This window comes from Mesocricetus auratus, unplaced genomic scaffold, assembly GCF_017639785.1.
Source record: "Mesocricetus auratus isolate SY011 unplaced genomic scaffold, BCM_Maur_2.0 Super-Scaffold_100045, whole genome shotgun sequence".
Lineage (NCBI taxonomy): Eukaryota > Metazoa > Chordata > Mammalia > Rodentia > Cricetidae > Mesocricetus > Mesocricetus auratus.
The window spans coordinates 8,497,586-8,518,105 of NW_024429222.1; the positions used below are offsets into that span (position 1 = coordinate 8,497,586).

Sequence of the window (20,520 nt, forward strand, 5' to 3'; positions counted from 1 at the left end):
GTTTACTTCAATGACCCAAAGAACTCTACCAGGGAACTCTTACAGCTGATTAACACCTTCAGCAAAGTGGCAGGTTACAAGATCAACTCAAAAAAATCAGTAGCCATACCATATACAGATGATAAAAGGGCTGAAAGAGAAATCAGAGAAACATCACCCTTTACAATTGCCACAAACAACATAAAATACCTTGGGGTAATGCTAACCAAACAAGTGAAAGACCTGTATCATAAGAACTTTGAATCTTTAAAGAAAGAAATTAAAGAAGCCCTCAGAAAATGGAAAGATCTCCCATGCTCTTGGATAGGTAGGATCAATGTAGTAAAAATGGCAATCGTGCCAAAAGCAATCTACAGATTCAATGCAATCCCCATTAAAATCCCAGCACAATTCTTCACAGACCTTGAAAGAACAATAATCAATTTTGTATGGAAAAACAAAAGACCCAGGATAGCCAAAACAACCCTGTTCAACAAGGCAACGTCCGGAGGCATCACCATCCCTGACCTCAAGCTCTATTATAGTGCTATAATCCTGAAAACAGCTTGGTATTGGCACAAAAATAGACAGGTAGACCAATGGAATCGAATTGAAAACCCGGGTATTAACCCACACACGTACGAACATCTGATCTTTGACAAAGAAGCTAAAAATATACCATGGAATAAAGAAAGCATCTTCAACAAATGGTGCTGGCATAATTGGAGACTGGCATGTAGAAGAATGCGGATCGATCCATGTTTATCACCATGCACAAAACTTAAGTCCAAATGGATCAAAGACCTCAACATAAATCCAGCCACACTGAACCTCTTAGAAGGGAAAGTGGGTGGTACCCTTGAACGAATTGGTACAGGAGACAGCTTCCTGAACATAACAGCACTAGCACAGACTGTGAGATCAACAATTAATAAATGGGATCTCCTGAAACTGAGAAGCTTCTGTAAGGCAAAGGACACAATCAGCAAGACAAAAAGGCAGCCCACAGAATGGGAAAAGATATTCACTAATCCCACATCTGACAGAGGGTTGATCACCAAAATTTACAAAGAATTGAAGAAGCAAGTCTCCAAAACATCAAAGGACCCAATTAAAAAGTGGGCTGCAGAACTAAATAGAGAGTTTTCAATAGAGGAGTCTAAAATGGCTGAGAGGCACTTGAGAAAGTGCTCAACATCCTTAGCCATCCGGGAAATGCAAATCAAAACAACTCTGAGATACCATCTCACTCCTATCAGAATGGCTAAAATCAAAAACACCAATGACAATTTATGCTGGAGAGGATGTGGTAAAAGGGGGACACTCCTCAATTGCTGGTGGGAGTGCCAACTGGTTCAGCCACTTTGGAAGTCAGTGTGGAGATTCCTCAGAAAAATGGGAATAAACCTACCATAAGACCCAGCAACTTCACTCTTAGGCATATATCCAAAAGATGCCCATTCATACAACAAAGATGTCTGTTCCACTATGTTCATAGCAGCATTATTTGTAATAGCCAGAACTTGGAAGGAACCTAGATGTCCCTCAACTGAAGAGTGGATAGAGAAAATGTGGTACACTTACACAATGGGATACTATTCAGCAGAAAAAAAAACCAATGGAACCCTGAGATTGGCAGGCAAATGGATGACACTAGAAGAAACCATCCTGAGTGAGGTAACCCAGTCACAAAAAGAGAAACATGGCATGTACTCTCTCATATATGGATTTTAGACATAGATCTGGGGAGGGCCAGCCTACAATCCCATGGCCACAGAGTCTGGGAAACAGAAACTTCATTTAGTGGCTGATCGAAGAAGAGGCAGACTCCCTCAGTTAAGTACTGAGCTGAACTCAAGAAAGCCAGTAACAGAGAGGGAGGACTGATGACCAAACGGGTTAAGACTGGGCTGGTTTAACCCCCAGAAACAGCTGACCTGACAAATGTTAATTCAACAAAGGTTGAATCCCAGACATCAGCCTGGGAATCCAGCATGGGACTGATCAAGACCCCGTGAATGTGAGTGTCAGTGAGGAGGCCTAGGTAATCTATTGAGCCTTGGGCAGCAGATCAGTACCCATCCCGAGTATACACACGGACTTTGGACTCCCATCCAACAATGTGAGGTGCACTCTCACCCTGAACTCTTGGGGAAGGGTCTAGGCCCTGCCCTATATGAAATGACAAGACTATGGTCACCCCCATGGAGGGCCTCACCCTCCCTGGGGAAATGAGGGGATAATGGGAGGGGGTTGCGGGGAGGGCACGGGAGGAGGGGAGGGAAAGGGAGAGGGCCCTGGAACTGACTTGTGAAGCAACCTTGTTTCTTATCTAAATTTAAACTGAAAAATAAATAAACAAATAAAAACAAAAACAAAAAAATGCGACAGCTATTAAGTACTGCCCTCTAAAAAAAATGTGATGGAAAAACTGCAGATCAGAAACAGAAGGAAAAGGAAAAGTTACATGTTCTGAGTATTTCAGGAAAATGGGCAAATATATGAACCAGTATAGTTGCACTCTGTAAGATCCTGTTAGGGGCAGGCTGGAGAGACCTCAGTGGCTAAGAACACTGGCTGCTCTTCCAGAGGTCCCTAGTTCAATTCCCAGCAACCATAATGCAGCTCACAACCATCTGTAATGAGATCTGGTGCCCTCTTCTGGTCTGCAGGCATACATGCAAAAAGAACATTGTATACATAACTTACAGTAAGGAACAGAGCATTGTTTATTTAAGAGAAAATCATTTGGCCTTTAGCATAACTTAAGGGGGGACGCTGCCTTCCAGGGGTGACCTCTTTGGCAGGCTGACCTGGTGCAATGACAAAATTAGGTCTCTACCCAGATTCTCATCTCTTGTTTAGAGGTGTTCTGTTTTTAAAGTGTCTTCATTGCTACTATAACCTTTCATCCTCTAAAGAGGAGCAATAAAATCATCAGGGGTAAGAGCCCTCAAGCACATCTGGCAACTCTGATCTGTGGCAAGAACAAGGCTGCCAAGAGTCCCACGGGTATTTCTGGCTTTAAAAAGCCAGGCTACAAGAATTCTGTCTTTGGTGCCAGTGAAGAGAAGCAAGGGGCCTGCAAGGTAGCGTGCAAGCTACGGTCACAGTGTAGCTCAGCACACAGCAGTCAGCGCAACTCGGTACCAACGCTTCGAGACAGATGTTGGCATAAACCCCCTGAAATGTCAGCCATTGAGGTGACAAAGATCTCACTTCACACTGTCACCCTTGGCACTGAGAGCATTAGGGATCTTGACTCAGGGCAAACCGAGATTTGTGGTTTTGTCACTGAAAAGGATTGTAGTGGTAGCCTAGATAACAAGGATGTTTAAAAAAGTTTGAGCATGAGGAGCTGTTAGTGCCGTGAAAACAGAAGCTTCATGTCCTGATGCCAGGGCCACCAGCTGAGCCCAGCACCATGCTGTGTCTGATCCTCTGAAAATCTGAGCCAAAATGACCTCTGACTCTCTCAAGTTGAGTCTTGGCATCCATATAGGAGGAGCCGTGAGGCAAGAACTCAAAAAAAAAAAAAAACTATGATGGCTCTGTGTAACTGTGATTGGTCTGTGACTCTGTGACCTCACAAGAAGTCATTGTGAGGAATGAGAGTGGCCACCCATATAAGGCACCAGCTGGCCTGGATCTTGTCCTTTTGTTGCAGTGAAGCTGTTGGCTGGCTGCAGAGGACTTGACTCAAGACTTTGGTCGTGAGCACTTTGTTTTATTGTCTGTCTTTGGCATTTAATATCTGTGATAACCACAGACCTGAACATCATGAGTGTGATGACCAGTAGGTTGGGTTTGGGATTAATGTTGACTTACTGTAGTTTCAGATTGAGTTTGTGCATGTGTTTCAGTTTATTTTATTATCAACCATTTTCTATTATTCCCTATCCATTTATCTTGACAGTTTTTACATTTTTACACTAGTTAATTTCTTTACTTTAAAAGACCCCCAGAGTGGGGAGACCCTCACTCAAGTCTCCAGATAAGCCGATGCCCCAATAATTCAAGAGAGACCATTCTTGATGCAAGCACACAAGGTTTATTCAGGGAACCAGTGCACTGGGGCTGAGCTCATATCCCTCGCAGGGGCAGAGGAGTTTGACCCCTAGTAACTGCAGTCGGGGGTTTTTAAAAGGAAAAAACCATAAAGAACAGGAGAGTTAGGCAAACATAAACATAAAGGATGAGGAAGTTAAATGATAGCTCATGTCTTAACAGGAAGTTTATAGGTTATCTCAAGCAAGCATTCTTTGGGCATTATACAGTTAAACATTGAGCAGGAATGTGGTGAGCTAGTTCCTGGATCAGGGAGTGTTATCTTTTAAGTTTATCTTGAGGTCTCTGGTTTCTCAGGAGAGGGCAGAAGGACAAGTTATTCTGTGATGGGCTAGTTGCAAGGGGTCTAAAAATGTTGAGTTGGGATCCCTCAACTTCACATGTGTTAGTCTATATTAGAAAAGATAAGGAATTTCATTTTGCCATGGACTTTGAGGACACCCACCAGCTTTGTAACTTTCCTCAGCCTTCCCCCGTGGTTGTAAATTTCCCTATCATATTAAAAGAGTCCTCTCCTACCTAAGGAGGACTTAAAGTTCTGGGAAATCTTAGGGGACAACAGTTTGCCATGGCACCACAGTGTCATAGACAGGTTTTCATCCTTTCCATGCCTATAAATATGAGTGTAAGTAACAGGAACAGATATGAAGAGGTCTGCAGTAGTCGGGGAGTTGGAGTCAGTAGAGAATTTGAGGGTCAGAGTGACAAGGACCTTGAGGGAAGCCTCTATGTTCACTCTCTGTCTAGTTCATAACCATGTCTGAAACCCAGGATGCCCAAAGCTGACTGAGTCCATTCTTGTTGTCACTGCTGCCTTTGAAGTGAAAATGTCCTCCTCAAGGTTGGAATGGGAGAGGTCTCACATCATCTCAATCTCTAAGTTCTTGGTCTCCAGCAGGAGTTTGCAATCAGGAGGCTGTAAACCTCATGGGGTTGAAACCCAGCAGGGAGAATTGGTCATTAGAGACAACAGGAGCTGCCAAAGCCTTGCAAGCAGGTGCTTCAGCCCCATCTTCCCAAGTCCCCAGCTCCTCATCTCCAAACATCCCTGTCCTCTGAGAGCCTGAGAGTTGGGTTACCCTTTTGCCTTTTAAGGTGCATCTTGTTGGGGATTTGCTCACAGCCGTGATAAAAGTTATACAGTTCCTGGAACTGGATATAACAACATCTCTGGGTTATTTCTGGCTGTTCCTGGTCATTCCTTACTGTGACATCGCAAAAAGCCTTGCTGAGAAGTTATGGAAATCGGTTCATACGGGCCCTGCATAGGGCTGGGACTTGTCTTGATGCTATAGAGAAACTCCTGTTGGGTGGACAGCAGTCAGACTTCTCCACATATCCTGATCAACTGGGCTCTGAATCTCTTAGACCTTGACATTGAGAGATTTCCTATTCTTGGTTAAGTTTTTTGTTCTGTTTTGCCTTTTTGATTCATGCACCCAGTGTGTTAGATTGAGGAGTGGATTTCTGATTATGTGTTCATGTCTATTTCTACTTCAGAAAATGACACAAATTCATTTTTGTGTCTAAGCATGGGCCTCTTCTCAGGACCTCCTTTAATGCTTGTTATCCAGTAGTTTCCCATGGAATTATCCTGGGATTCCCTGCTGAACTCACTGTGAACATGAAGCATCAACTTTGCCATGTGTTTCTGAACAATGTGTGAAGTACAAGAAGCCTGATTACAGATGGACAAGTGGATGTTCATCAATGACATTGGAGCATACCACAGTGTGTGTGTGTGTGTGTGTGTTGCTCAATGACAATGAAGGATGCTCAAGCCTCTGTGTGTGTGTTGTCTTTTATGTGTGTGTGTGTTTTCAAGTTCTATATGTGTGTATGTATATTCATCAATGACACTGGAGTATACTGAAGCCTCTGTGTGTGTGTGTGTGTGTGTGTGTGTGTGTGTGTGTGTGTGTGTGTGTGTATTGTGATGGGTTCAGCCTCGGGAATACTGGCTTGCAAGAATAATTTTGGAGTGACCTTTCCTTGTGTCTGGTGATGCTTCTTGTGGAGAATTGATCTCCATTATACTGTAAGGTCAGTAGGTAAGGTCCATCATGCAATCTGTTGGTCCTGGCATGTGCTTGTTAGCATGAATGGTATTACTCTTTCCATCTAATCCCTAAACTGATTCCTTTGCATGTTTATAACATCCAGAATTGATCATAGCCTCCAGGTTGTAATAGCTGGAAGCCATCAAATGCTAAGTAGGTTTAATAACACCCTGTCAATGTTGGTGTCTCTTTTATGATTCAAGAACTCTCCTTTCAGGTTTATTGCCTCTCTAGAGTTAATTCACATCACACACACACATATACCCCCAGTGTACCCTAGATCATACTTGTCTATCTTTCATACTATATGTCTGTCTCACATTTCAATAATTTGCATCTTCTCTCTGGGCAATAGTTTTGCCAGACTTCTTCACCTTTTCAAGTCACAAGATCTTTGTTTCTTCGGTTTTTCTTTTCAACTTCTAAATGACCACTTATTTCATCTCTGATCTTTCTTATTCTTTCTCATAATTGCTTTAGAGTTTGGGTTGGCACTTATTTTTTGAACCCTGTCCCATGATTATCAGTAGGATGTTGAGGTATCTATGATGTTCATGAAGTGAAAATTGAGACTCATAAATTTATCTCCTAGACCTGCTTCTGTCTTTTTACTTCTAGCATCTCGTGGTGGTCCCATCCCCCACCTGTCATGGTGGTGACCATGGAGAAAGAATTTCCACACATGGATCTCTGTGATGGAGGTTTACTAGCACCATCGAGAGATACTGGTTCCAGGCTGTCCATCTCCACCATTGTAGATACTATGTGTTGCATAGGCCCCATGGCTGAAGAAACCCTGGAATCCAAAGGAGCAAAAAGGCTTAATGATGCCCAAGCAGAAAACAATATGTTCAACAGGAGAAAAAGCGATAGTAGCATCTTTGGTGAAACATGGTAGGTTCTAAGGAGTCTTTCTGCAGGTCCTCCCACCCTCCCTCCCACCCTAAGGAGGGTAGGGAGTGAATCTGCCTTCCCCACATTTGTGGCATCTGAAGAAAACAAAGGGCAAGAGGTGAATGAAGTGAGAAAAAGCAAGAGCTCCTCTAAGTCCAGCTCTCCAGCTGGATATCAGCTGGGCTTGGAATTCTGTTCCATGTTTTCTCCTGTGCCTGTGTATAACAACAATAAAAAATCAGAGGACCCAGAGAGTACTACCTCATGTGGTGATTGTGACACATCTGAGGGTTACGTCTCCTGCTTGGAGGATGCCCCTTCTTAGACCTCAGCTCCCCATGATGCTGAGGAGGCTGAGAGTGAGGAAATGGGTAGCACAGCACCATCATGCTCAGTCTCTCATCCCTCAAAGATCTGTGGTTCCTTGAAGACAAAGCCAGCGCAGGGATACCAGAAAAGCAGCATGATGCTGAGATCACCACTAGCATCAGCATATCTAAGGCCTGAAGGAAATTGATCTACAGTGCACTGAGAGAACACATGAGACTATCGACATCCTGGACCATCCTCGGAATGAGAACACTGTATATGAAAACCATCAACAAAATAACAGTTGAAGAGTGACCACAGATCTTCAGCAAGGACCAGACCCAAGAAGAAGCCACAGATTCCAAGAAAAATCAACAGGGGTCAACAAGGGGTGAAGAGGCAGATTTGGAACCTGTTTTCCAGGTTATGCTGTTTCCACATCACCCCAAAGGCAGAAGATACAGTCCCCAGGAGAGGGACAGCAAGGCATAGGAAATGGAGTCCCAAGGAAATCCAGTAGGCATGGCCAGTGACCTTCCCTTGTGTATTTCATCTTTGAATTGCAAGGCCTTTGCCATTGATATGCTGCACCCATGATAGGAATGAACCCTAAGATGTCTGTGGCCCTAGAAGAAGCTGTCCTATTGTTCCCCTATATGTGGATCCTGGAGAAGTTGAGCCTGAAACCAGGGGCAGAAGAGGGAAGGAGGAGGGAGTTGGGCTTCATTACTGGGAACTTGTTCGGTGTGAGGAGTCTCGTGTAGAGCTATGGGACAGCAGTGTGACTCTGAGTTACCTCCTACCATTGACTCAGTCACTAACACAGTCCTTTGCTTGTGTGTCTTTTGAGGTCTGAAGAACAGGCCAGGGTCCATGGTTCTTAAACCATGGGACTCAGTTTGGCCTGGTGTGGCCTAAAAGGCACAGGATGGAGCCAGGCCACACCTGATAGAACTGTGTACCCCAAATATGGTATTCCCCATCAGACACCTCCAGCACCCTGGACCCAAGATCTCTACCCCTCCTCTCCCTGTAGAGGGAGCTGTTAGCCGCTACAACTTATACCCATAGTTACCCCTGCACTATGGCTGGACAGAGAAGTCAGCCTCTGTGTTTTAAAGAGGCAGCCGTCCTGTTTCTGCAACTGTGATAGACAACTTCATGTTCCACATGACTTCAGGTCTTCACCACTCCTCATCTTGATGCTTATCCATGACCAGATGTAAAGACGTCTGCATACTGTGTGAGCCCAGGAGGTTAGGGGGCCCAGGATGAGGGGCAGAGAGGAGGACAGAGGCATGTGGGACCTGTCAAAAGTAGGAGAGTGAGGAGGCAAGGGTATGAAACTGGGTGAAGGGGAGGAGAGTCTGCCCATAGGAAGCTCCACTTCCAGTCAGGCAGCTGAGAAGAAGGGATCAGCATGTAGTGTAGGGTCTGGGACCTTAGACAGGGTGGAGCAAAATCAAACTCCCTGAGCAAGAGAGTTGTGGGGGTAAGACATGAGTTCCCAGGACCAGAAGAGCATGCCATCCCAGGGAGGTCAAGCCAAACCCTTCTCAGGACCTCTCTTTTTCTATTCTAACCAATCTTGGGCTGATTAGGTAACTAACATCCATGTCCTTTTCTTCACAATTTCCTTCCATCAGGTGCCCATGTTGCTCCCAGAAGTCCAGAAACTGGTATAATATTTTCATCCCAGTGAGTGATAATTTGACTAAAATTACTAGGCTTGAGAGGCCTGGGTAGCATCACTCCAGACAAGACCAGCATCCTTGAACTAATTTTTGTCCAGTGTCCACATTACAGGTCTAGATCAGTGGGAGACACTCATTGTCAAGGATATACAAATGTCAGTCAGTGATGTAATGTGCATTCTGGCCGAGTGTGGTGTCTGCAGAGTCCTCATGGTCACCATTCAGGCTGTGATCAGAACTCTGAGTCAGCAGAGACTGCCCAGATGACAGGGAATCCAGAGTCTTGTCTGAGGGGATCATTTAGGTGGTTCTCAACCTTCCTACTGTTGCAGAATTTTCAACAGTTGATGATATGAAGGGGGCCCCCAAACTTACAATTATTTTTGTTTCCTCATCAATAATTTTGCAACTGTTATAAATCATAATGTAAATGTCTGTGTTTTCTATTGGTCTTAGGTGACCCTATTACAGGGTCATTTGACCCCCCAAAAAGGTTGAGAACAACTAATTTAGATGAAGTTTCCTGAGTGACTCTTTGAGTGAAAGATGAATTTCTGAAGCCTGATCTTGATGTAATTTACCAGTGAAATTGGAGTTTGTCTTCTCTGCTGAGAATGCTGGCATTGGTCTTTGGAAATATGGGTGTTGTGATAGTATAGCAATTTGCCATCCCAGCTTGCATACAAAGGATCTGCAGAAGCCTACACTGACCAGCCCTACCGGTAGTGATGGTGGAGTTGGCCATCAGGTCTTGATAAGGAGGACCTGGCGCTTGGTTCCCTGTCTAGTGAAACATTTTCCAGATGAACTAGCAGCTGTAAAAATGAAACTTAATGCAGATAGACACAAAAGACTTCCTGTTCTGGCATTCAATTACTGAATTCTCCCACTCCTGCTGTTTTTTTCTTTTTACTATTCCTTTTTTAAATTTTAGTTAGAAACAAGCTTGCTTTGCATGTCAATCCCAGCTCCCTCTCCCTCCCCTCACTCCCCACTCTCCCTTCCAGCCCCCAACCAAATCTCTACTCTGATCCCCAGAGATGGTGAGTCCCTCCATGTAGGATCTCCAGAGTCTGTCATTTTATCCAGGGCAGGGCCTTGGCCCTCCCCCAAGAGTCCAGGTTGAGAGAGCATCCCCTCATTGTGAGATGGGCAGTCAAAGTCCATTTGTATGCCAGGGATAAATACTACCCAATGCCCCACAGATTGCCTAGGCCTCCTTACTGACACCCATATTCAGGGGGACTGAATCAGTCCTACATTGTCCACCCACTCATCAGTCTGGGGTCCAAGAGCTCCCCCTTGTTCAGGTCAACTATTTCTGTGGGTTAAACAAGCCCAGTCTTAACCCCTTTGTTAATCAGTTCTCCCTTTCTGTCACTGGATTCCAGGAGTTCTTTCAGTATTTAGCTGTGGGTGTCTGCCTCTGATTCTATCAGTCTCTGGATGAAGGTTCTGTTTCCCAGACTCTCTAGCAGTGGGATTGCATGCTGGCACTCCCATGATTCATGTCTAAAATCCATATGAGTGAGTACATACCAGGTTTCTCTTTTTGTTACTTAGTTACCTCACTCAGGATTGTTTCTTCTGCTGCTGTACATTTGTCTGCAAATTTCAAGATTTCATTGTTTTTTTTCTGCTCTCAGAACCTCTACTGACACCTCCTCTAACAAGACCATATCTCCTTTTCCTTCCCAAAGAGTTTCACCTACTGGGGATAGGTATCCAAACAAATTCATCTATAAGAACCATTGATACTCAAACTAACACTAAATATTAACGAGGAGCTTGGAAGAGGAAACTCTTAGGGGAGCATTGCCCTGGGATCTGACAGTTGATATGACCACATTTCTGCTCTTCTTGAATTTTCAGATAATAGATAACACCAGTGTCTCTCTTCCCATGCAGATGTTCCAGAGTTAAAGAACTGCACCTGTTTGCACAACTCAGGAAGATTTAAGAGACTCATATACTCAAACTTTACCGCCAAAGATGCTTCCTTTGTGGAGCCCTTCAACTAGAGGAGCCCTGATTGGCTCTTTGTACCCAACTGTATGATTGTGACCACCTCACAAGGTCAGAATGGGCTAGATGATGAGACTATGTTTGGAAAAAGATCAAATAACAGGTACAGCCCACAGTTCTCATTGGGAGACAGAACACACAAAACCTTCAGTGGTCTGTCATGTGTGACAATGGAAGAGTCCATCGACCAGCCCATGCCACAGTCTCTGTAGTCTGTGCTAGTGTCATCCAGTCCCTGATTATCATAGAGAAAGTTGTCAATGTGAACATAAGTCATGGACCAGCCCAGGACACCATAGTGTTCTGGAGTGTCCAGTCAATCAACTTCTTGGCTTGTGAAAGACTTCTAGGCATCAATGGATGATTTTCACAGCTTTGCTCATGATGCCTTGGAAGTGGGGAAAATGGAAATCTCTGTGTTACATCATGGTCTTTTGCCTGTCATGGGGAAGCTGAAAGGGGCATGGCCAGAGAATTCAGAATAAATAGCATGGAAGCAGAGAACACTGATCATATGTCTGGCCATCCATCCTCAAAGAAAATGCTTACTAGTCAGGGCCGATGTGAGATAAATATCCCTGACTGACAAGGTTACACCAACCAATGAGCCAGGACCCTTTTTGTCAAAGTCCCAGAGACACCAAGCCTCACCTTCCCTGTGGTCCTTGATCAAGAATGCATGTGGTCACTTCTCTGCCCTTTTTAGTCAACAAATCCACATACCCAGCTTAACACAAGACAAGCAACACTTTTTCCAAACTTCCTGATTCCCCAGATGCTCAGCATCACAGGAAATGGGTAATGCCATTTGTCTTCCTTAGTTTGTTGGTTCTCATGAGTCCTAAAATTTCCATAATACAGGGATCATGTTCAAACACAATATTGTCATGCTTCACTTATAGAGCTGCAACAGGAGACTGACCACCAAACAGGGTCCATGCCCCATTGCTGTGTTGACTACATTAGGCTCCTGAGAGACATCATGAGATGACAATGTAGCCACTAACTGCCCTCCTTGTATCAAGAATAACTCAGTGCACCAAGTACTTTGGCATTCAAACATGAGGACATGAGCTCAGGACCAGCTACCACATCAAAGCTTAGCATTTTAGTGTGGGTATATGCTCCACCTTTATGGAGATGGAAGGGAGAATTCTTCTTTTCATGTTGTACAGATGGTCTAGGCTTATTGACAATCTCCAGCTTCAAGGAGTGTGTCTCAGAAAAGAAGCTAACTATGACACTTGAAACCCCTCCTATCACAGGAGTCAACACATGCAAGTGCTCCAGAACACACACATGAACACCACACACACACACACACACACACATACACACAGTGTGAGAGGCATGAAAAAAGGAAATAGAAAAAAACATGAAGGTTTCATCTTTAATAAACGATTGTTCTCATGTGTGGGATCTGTTTCTCAACCTGTAATAACTGTGACTGTGTCCACGAGCAATCAAGTGAAAGGCTCCTGCATAACTGTGGTTTCAATTTACTTTTTGTCTCCTCAGGCGAGTCTGCTGAAAAGCTTGTGTGGTTCGCTGGAAACCCTGAAGAACAGCAGGTGACCTCTTGTCAGCTACCTGTGTGTGAACACCACAGAATGGCAACTCTTAGCTTTGTATGGGAACCTTTCCCATAGGGACTCAGTACTGTGGACCCTATGGGTTATTTCTATTAGATGTTGACACATCAGAACTACATATGAACCTGGAGGAGTGTTATACTCTTCATAGTTGGATGAAAATTTCCAGGCCTTAACTGGAAATTCATTTCCTTGATTAAATGTTCACTTGATTTTCATCCTGACCCTGTCTTTTACTAAAAAAAAAAAAACAAAAGACAAAAAAACAACAACAACAACAAAAAAACACGGTATCCAGCCTCAAGTGAATTGAACTATTGAAGCACAAGGAATGTCTCAGTCAGAATTTTTAAATTCTGTGCACTCTTCACATTAGCATGAAAATTTTGCAGTTTTCCCACAGTGAGGTTTTGGCACTGACACTTGGAGCAGCTCCTTGGTCAGGGCACCTGTGTCCTGTTGATAGCTGAGTGGGAAGCCCACAGACATGTGAAGTATGCAGCATGGCCACAGGAATACCCAATGCTTCTTGATGGCATTGACATGAGTAGCACAGGAAGGAGCTTAGAAGGTGAGCACAGAGCTGCGTCAGGAAATTCAGACACACAAAGACCTCACAGCGCCTGGGGAAATATGAGAACCAAAGCAAAGGAAGCACATGCAGGGAGCAGAGGCAGGTGGATCTCTGTGAGTTCAAGGTCAGCCTTGTCTCCAAAGGGAGTTCCAAGATAGTGAGCGCTATTGCACAAAGAAACCCTTCCTGAAAGAACAAAACCAAAAAAAAAGAAAAAGAAAAAGAATGAATAAAAAAGCAAATGAAGCTCTAGAGTGTTGTCTGTATACTGTATACTGCAAGCATGAGGCATGACTTCATCCTCCTTTATCAATCACGTGTTGTGACATATGCATGGAGTCCCACCACTGGCAGTGCAGCCACCAGCTGATACTTGGGTCTCGATGTCAATCCCACCAGCCTAGTAGAATCCCTGAGACCTGTTGTAAATGAGTGATAGATAGTTGTGATCTGCCATGTGGATGGTGGGAATTGAACCAAGATTCTCTTACGTTTTGGTTGTAAGGCTAATCTTTAATGGCTGAGGCATTTCTCCAGCCCCTGTCAAGGTATTTTTTAATATTTTATTTTTAAATTTAAATTTAAATTAGAAACAAGGTTGCTTCACATGTCAATTCCAGGTCCCTCTCCCTTTCCCTCCCCTTCTCCTGCGCCCTTCCACCAACCCCCCCAATATCCCCTCATTTCCCCAGTGAGGGTGAGGCCTTCCATGGGGGTGTCCATAGTCTGTCATTTCATCCAGGGAAGGGCCTAGACCCTCCCCCAAAAGTCCAGCATGAGAGTGCATCTCTCATTGTTGGATGGGAGCCCAAAGTCCATTTGTATACCCAGGATGAATACTGATCTACTACACAAGGCTCAATAGATTGCCTAGGGCTCTTCACTGACACCCACATTCAGGGGGTCTTGATCAGTCCCATGCTGGATCCCAGGCATCAGTCTGGGATTCAAGAGCTAACCCTTGTCAGGTCAGCTGTTTCTGGGGGTTAAACCAGCCCAGTCTTAACCCGTTTGGTCATCAGTCCTCCCTCTCTGTCACTGGATTTCTTGAGTTCAGCTCAGTGCTTAGCCATGGGAGTCTGCCTCTGCTTCCATCAGCCACTGAATGAAGGTTCTGTTTCCCAGACTCTCTGGCCATGGGATTGTAGGCTGGCACTTCCCAGATCTGTGTCTAAAATCCATATATGAGAGAGTACATGCTATGTTTCTCCTTTTGTGATTGGGTACCTCACTCAGGATGGTTTATTTTAGTGCTATCCATTTGCCTGCAAATTTCAGGATTCCATTGTTTTTTTCTCTGCTCAATAGTACTCCATTGTGTAAGTGTACCACATTTTCTCTATCAACTCTTCGGTTGAGGGGCATCTAGGTTCCTTCCAAGTTCTGGCTATTACAAGTAATGCTGTTATGAACATAGTGGAACAGACATCCTTGATGTATGAATGGGCATCTTTTGGATATATGCTTAGGAGTGGTGTTGCTGGGTCTTGTGGTAGGTTTATTCCCATTTTTTGAGAAATTTCCATACTGATTTCCAAAGTGGCTATACAAGTTGGCACTCCCACCAGCAGTGGAGGAGTGTTCCCCTTTCACCACAACCTCTCCAGCATAAATTGTCCTTGGTGTTTTTGATTTTAGCCATTCTGACAGGAGTGAGATGGTATCTCAGAGTTGTTTTGATTTGCATTTCCCAGAAGGCTAAGGATATTGAGCACTTTCTCAAGTGCCTCTCAGCCATTTTAGACTCCTCTATTGAGAATTATCTATTTAGATCTGTAGCCCACTTTTTATTTGGATCCTTTGGTGTTTTGGAGACTTGCTTCTTGAGTTCTTTGTAATTTTTGGAAATCAGCCCTGTATCAGATGTGGTGTTAGTGAATATCTTTTCCCATTCTGTGGGCTGCCTTTCTGTCTTGCTGACTGTGTCCTTTGCCTTACAGAAGCTTCTCAGTTTCAGGAGGTCCCATTTATTAATTGTTGATCTCACTGTCTGTGCTATTGGTGTTATGTTCAGGAAGCTGTCTCCTGTACCAATTCGTTCAAGGGTACCACCCACTTTCTCTTCTAAGAATTCAGTGTGGCTGGGATTATGTTGTGGTCTTTGATCTATTTGGACTTAAATTTTGTGCATGGTGATAGACATGGATCTATCTGCAGTCTTCTACATGCCAATATCCAGTTATGCCAGCACCATTTGTTGAAGATGCTATCTTTTTTCCATTGCATATTTTTAGCTTCTTTGTCAAAGATCAGATGTTCATACATATATGGGTTAATATCAGGATATCAGGGTGTTCAATTCGATTCCATTGTTCTACCTGTCTATTTTTATGCCAATACCAAACTATTTTCAGGACTACAGCTCCATAATAAAGCTTGAGGTCAGGGATGGTGATGCCTCCAGATGTTGCTTTGTTGAGTAAGGTTGTTTTGCCTATCCTGGGTTTTTTGTTTTTTCCATAAAAATTGATTATTGTTCTTTCAAGGTCTGTGAAGAATTGTGCTGGTATTCTAATGGGGATTGCATTGAATCTGTAGATTGCTTTTGGCAGGATTGCCATTTTTTCTACATTGATCCTACCTATCCAAGAGCATGGGAGATCTTTCCATTTTGTGAGGGCTTCTTTAATTTCCTTCTTTAAAGACCCAAAGTTCTTTCGATACAGGTATTTCACTTGTTTGGTTAGTGTTATCCCAAGGTATTTTATGTTGTTTGTGGCAATTGTAAAGTGTGGTGTTTCTCTGATTTTTTCTTAGACCTTTTATCATCTGTATATAGTAGGGCTACTAATTTTCTTGAGTTGATCTTGTAGCCTGCCACTTTGATGAAGGTGTTAATCAGCTGTAAGCCATAGGACAACAAAAGGAGATCAAGGGGATACAAATTGGAAAGGAATAGGTCAAACTTTCACTATTTGCAGATGATATGATAGTTTACACAAATGACCCAAAGAACTCTACCAGGGAACTCTTACAGCTGTCAAGGTACTTTTATTTCTGATTCTTTGAGACAGTGTCAGTAGTCCACTCTGAAGGAGAATAATGGCCCTGTGTATCTAATGGTGACCTCAAGCATCTGCTCTTTCTGCCCCGACTGCCAGAGTGCTGACATTACAGGTATTGGCCTGCTTCTTCCCTCTGTACAGTGCTACAAACTCTATCAGATACTGTAGTGTGCTGGGGCAGCACTCTGTGACTGCAGTGCTTACCTAAACCATTTCATAGGTTCTCTAGAGGATCTGATATCAGGATGTGGAGGAAGGGATCTCCTGTGGATTTGGGATCACTGTAGACTATCTCGATTTATAGAGTGTAACTAGGGTCCTTCATAGCAGACAGAGACACTGAGAAAAGAGTTAGAAACCTGAGAAATGGTATTACAGGAGGAAAAGGATCGATGGACACCATGGTTGCCTGCAATTCCCAAAGCTCAGACAAAAAAGAGACAGAGCCCCATCAGAGCTGCAGTAGAGACATTTCCTGGTAAGAATGAGGCCAGGAGCCTTGCTGACTCCATATGGCTATTCCTCTAGCATTTGATGACAGTTCTGACCAACAGATAGAAAAATTCTTAATGTTGTTCATCTTGGGTGATTATCCTTTGGTCAGTGTACAGGCCAGAATCACATTGACACAGACAGACAGGACCACTTACCCTCTGTCCTGGGGAACTGTATGGACTTCCACATTCTGAGCAATACCCAGCTCATGAGAGTTACAGAGGAGAACATTCATGGTGAACATTGGGATTAAGAGAGTGGAACTAGGGGATTGTGTTGGGGAGATGCCTCAGGTGGCAAAGCCTTTGTCAAAAAACAATGAGGACCTGCATCTTTGTCCCAGCACCCACATAAAATGTCAGTTGCACCACCACAATATGGGAATTCCTACTCCTGAAATTCTCAGCAAGGAGTCTAGGAGAACTGTTGAGCTCCAGAATTGGTGGCAGACTCTTTCTCAACAATCAAGGTGAAAGTACAAAGAGAAGAGAATCTTGAGGTTGACACATTTGGATCAATGAACAACTGTATATAAAAATGAACACAGAGGTCACACAAACTCTCTCTCTCTCTCTCTCTCTCTCTCTCTCTCTCACACACACACACACAAAATATGCTTGGAAAGTTTCCAGTAACTGTTCAGAATGGAACTCTAGTCCTAGCAGACAATTAAGCATGAAATTCATGTTCACAGTGGGCACACAGAAGGTCTTCAGCTTGAGTCAGAATCATTTTTCACATGGTTAGAATTTAGGGTCCATGCCCTATACAACATCTGGCAAATAATTATAAACACAGACCTGTAGGTGGTCAACGCATCCCAAAGGAACCAGAATCAATGCATTTGCACATCGGGGGTCACATGACCATCATGAAACAGGAAATCCTCAGCAAACAAAAAATACTAGGTATCATGGCAACCCAGTTACTCTGGTCCTCTTTCTAGGAAGCCTGCCCTGTCCCATTGGTGGGGTAGCTCTCAAGTCTAAGTCATGTGAAGCACATGCATTTCTGGCTCCCATGAAGAATTCTCCATCACCTAACAACTGCATGGCATCCTTATGTAGATATGTTGATCCAGTAATTTCCCTAGCCTTAGCATGGAAAAGAGCAATTCTGCTTGTGGAATATACAGAGTCCTATGTCCGTTTTGTCTGAGCCAGACACAAGAAGGCTCAGTCACTCCACCACACTCCTGTGTTCCCACAACACTGGGAGCACTGACAGGATAGAGCAGTTGTGTGATACACCCCTTTAAAGCTCAGCCTCACTGCTGTGCACAGCTGTCATCAGGTTAAACAGAGGCTTCCTTAACTATGGCATAGTAAATTGAACACAGCTGTGCATGCAGGGGCCATAGCTCACACAACACAACTTATACTAAACATCACTCCCAAGTCTGCCCTGCAGAAACAAACAGCCAGCTCTTCACCTAAAAATAACAGCATATTTGAGCATCATGTTGTCACCTGCACAGGCTTTGTACTGTGTTTCACTCATCTTCGTTGTCTTTCTAAACCCCTCACCTACAATACCTACCAATTGCAGTTTCCATTAGCATTTTTAGTGGTAGGGCTCAAGACACTCCCACTGCTTGATGAGGAAAGGCTTTAGAACAAGTACAGTATTCATTATTGTGGGTTTTATGTATTGTGTGTGTGTGTGTTTGTGTGTATGTGTGGTGATGTATGTTTGTTGTGTGTATGTGTGATGTGTGTGGTATGTTTGTATGGGGTGTGTGTGTGTGTACCTAGCATGATTGTATAAACGCAAGCATGGCACTTCTCTACCTCAAAGGCTCCCTGTTGTACAAGGACTGTGTCCAGTAGCTCAGGGTGGCACAGGAGGTCGCTCCCAGTTGGCTCTGACCTTCCTGTCCAGCATTGGACATGCTGGAGCTCACTGTGTACTGTTTCCTTAGTCATATGCACCTGCAGTCAGGGCAGCCCAGACCTGAGCCCCAGACCCAGAGGGCTCAGTGGTGAGTCCTACCCCACTGATTCCTTAGAGTCAGAAAATCACAGCCTAACCTCCTGTGAAGAAAAACAGAATCAAATCCATTGGGCTGGAGCTCAGCTGGAGGGTGCTTAGCTGGAAGGTACTAAACTCTGGGTCTCGTCTACAGCATTGACGGAAACTGGTTGTGTGGCATCTGCCTATAATCTCAGTATTCAGGGGGTAGAAACGGACATCAGGAGTTCAAGATCATCCTCATCTACGTAGCAGATATGAGGCCAGCTATGTCTACATTGCTCTAAATAAAGTAAAATAAACAGTATTTCAAGGTCAGCCTGCTCTACATGAGACTGAGTTTCCAAAATAAAAGAAACTTTCTCTAATATCCAATCCTGTTATATAACAGAGCATTGGTGAAATTAATTTGATGTAATGAGCATTTAAAAAAAGAAGCCCATACATTGCATACATAGGACAGCTGCTTGTGTTTCAAAATTTTGAAATGCTTTTCATCTTCTAGCATACCTAATGTTTGAATGGATCTCTGGAAACCCTATTTACATTAAACCAGACTAAAATGTTTTTCTCTGGAATGCATATTTTCCTTCTAAGGAAGATCCCCAAGCACTTACTCTTCAACACTTAAACACAGGCCCTGGGTGTGTGGCTCAGGAATAGTCTTGCACCTGTGACGTCATATGCTAATTCTCCATCACTGCAAACTAACAACCAATTGTTGAAGAGCTATTCTTCTGTGATTCAGTACTCACCACAATGCTTCATGCACATAGTCCAGTTTTCTTTCCCTCCTCCTCTCAAGCCCTCTACTTGCATGAGATTATTTTCCCTACAGAATTATCATACTGCCTGTAATCATTTATGTATTTGGTTATGTATGCAGTGTATGTGAGATCCTTCAGAGTGGGTTCCTAATGCCGATTCCTTCATTCTCCCCTAGTATTTATTCAGCACTAAGAACTAATATTCATCACTGACTGAGGGAATGAATGTTCAGAGTTACAAGTCTCTGCCTTCTTCAGTTCTAGCAGTGTAAATACTTTGGCATCAGATATGGCCTTGTCATGTCTCTTTGAGAAATCAGGAGCACAGCACTGGAGAAATTATTTTATAGGAAGCAAGAAAAGTCCCCAGCAGAAAGCTAACTACATCCTAAAGTGACTGACTCCTAATAACACCATGCTTTTCACGATATCCTAGTACCTAGCTGCGTGTAGCATAGAGCTGTTGATGGTTTTTAGGAAGTGTTCCACCCTGCCTCTACTGTAGAGCTTCTTCCTCCTTCGAGTGTTAACAGGCAGGCTCTTCCCAACTCAGTGTTCATTTTCAATCTGGGGTCCAATGCCTTGGAGGAGATCAGGGTGACACCCGACTCTGGACTGGAAAAGAGCCTGATCACAGCTCATACAGAAGGTGGCAAGGAGGTCTGTCAGCAGATCCAGAGGGTCTCCTGATGAATGTCTCCTCATGGAGCTCAAGCCCAGAATAGAGCAGTCGGTGCATCCCAGGGCATCTGCAGCTGGGTGAGCAGGTTCCCTCTTGTGTTTGCCCCAAAATGCATCTATTATTCGGAGGAGCCAAGAGTTTGAAACTAGGACTGCACAGATTCATCTAGGGAGCTCCATCTCATCCACCTACAGCCCCCCGCCCCCAACTCCCTATGGACAGCTTTAGCATTCCTCCACTAGCCGTGGTGACTGTGGGCATGCCCAGCTCTGAGCCCCTAAGGACTGGGATAAAGCTCCTGGTGCACTTGTGCTTATGGACGCCAGGGGGCAGCAGCGGCCAGTAGACTGCTATGAAAAACTTATGCGACCAGTCATGAGAGCAGAAACCTTCTCAGAGCCATCT

The 20,520-nt window shown here is 44.0% G+C and overlaps 1 long non-coding RNA gene across 2 annotated transcripts; it reads left to right on the forward strand.

Moving 5' to 3' along the window:
- The first annotated feature begins 3,603 nt into the window (after positions 1-3,603).
- Positions 3,604-12,839, forward strand: LOC121135935. Of its 2 annotated transcripts, none has more exons than XR_005873050.1 (3): positions 3,604-3,692; positions 10,913-11,132; positions 12,548-12,839. It is a non-coding gene; the product is annotated as an uncharacterized LOC121135935 (long non-coding RNA). The 2 variants fall into 2 exon arrangements; XR_005873051.1 differs by having other exon boundaries at positions 10,913-11,080.
- The last annotated feature ends 7,681 nt before the right edge of the window (positions 12,840-20,520 follow it).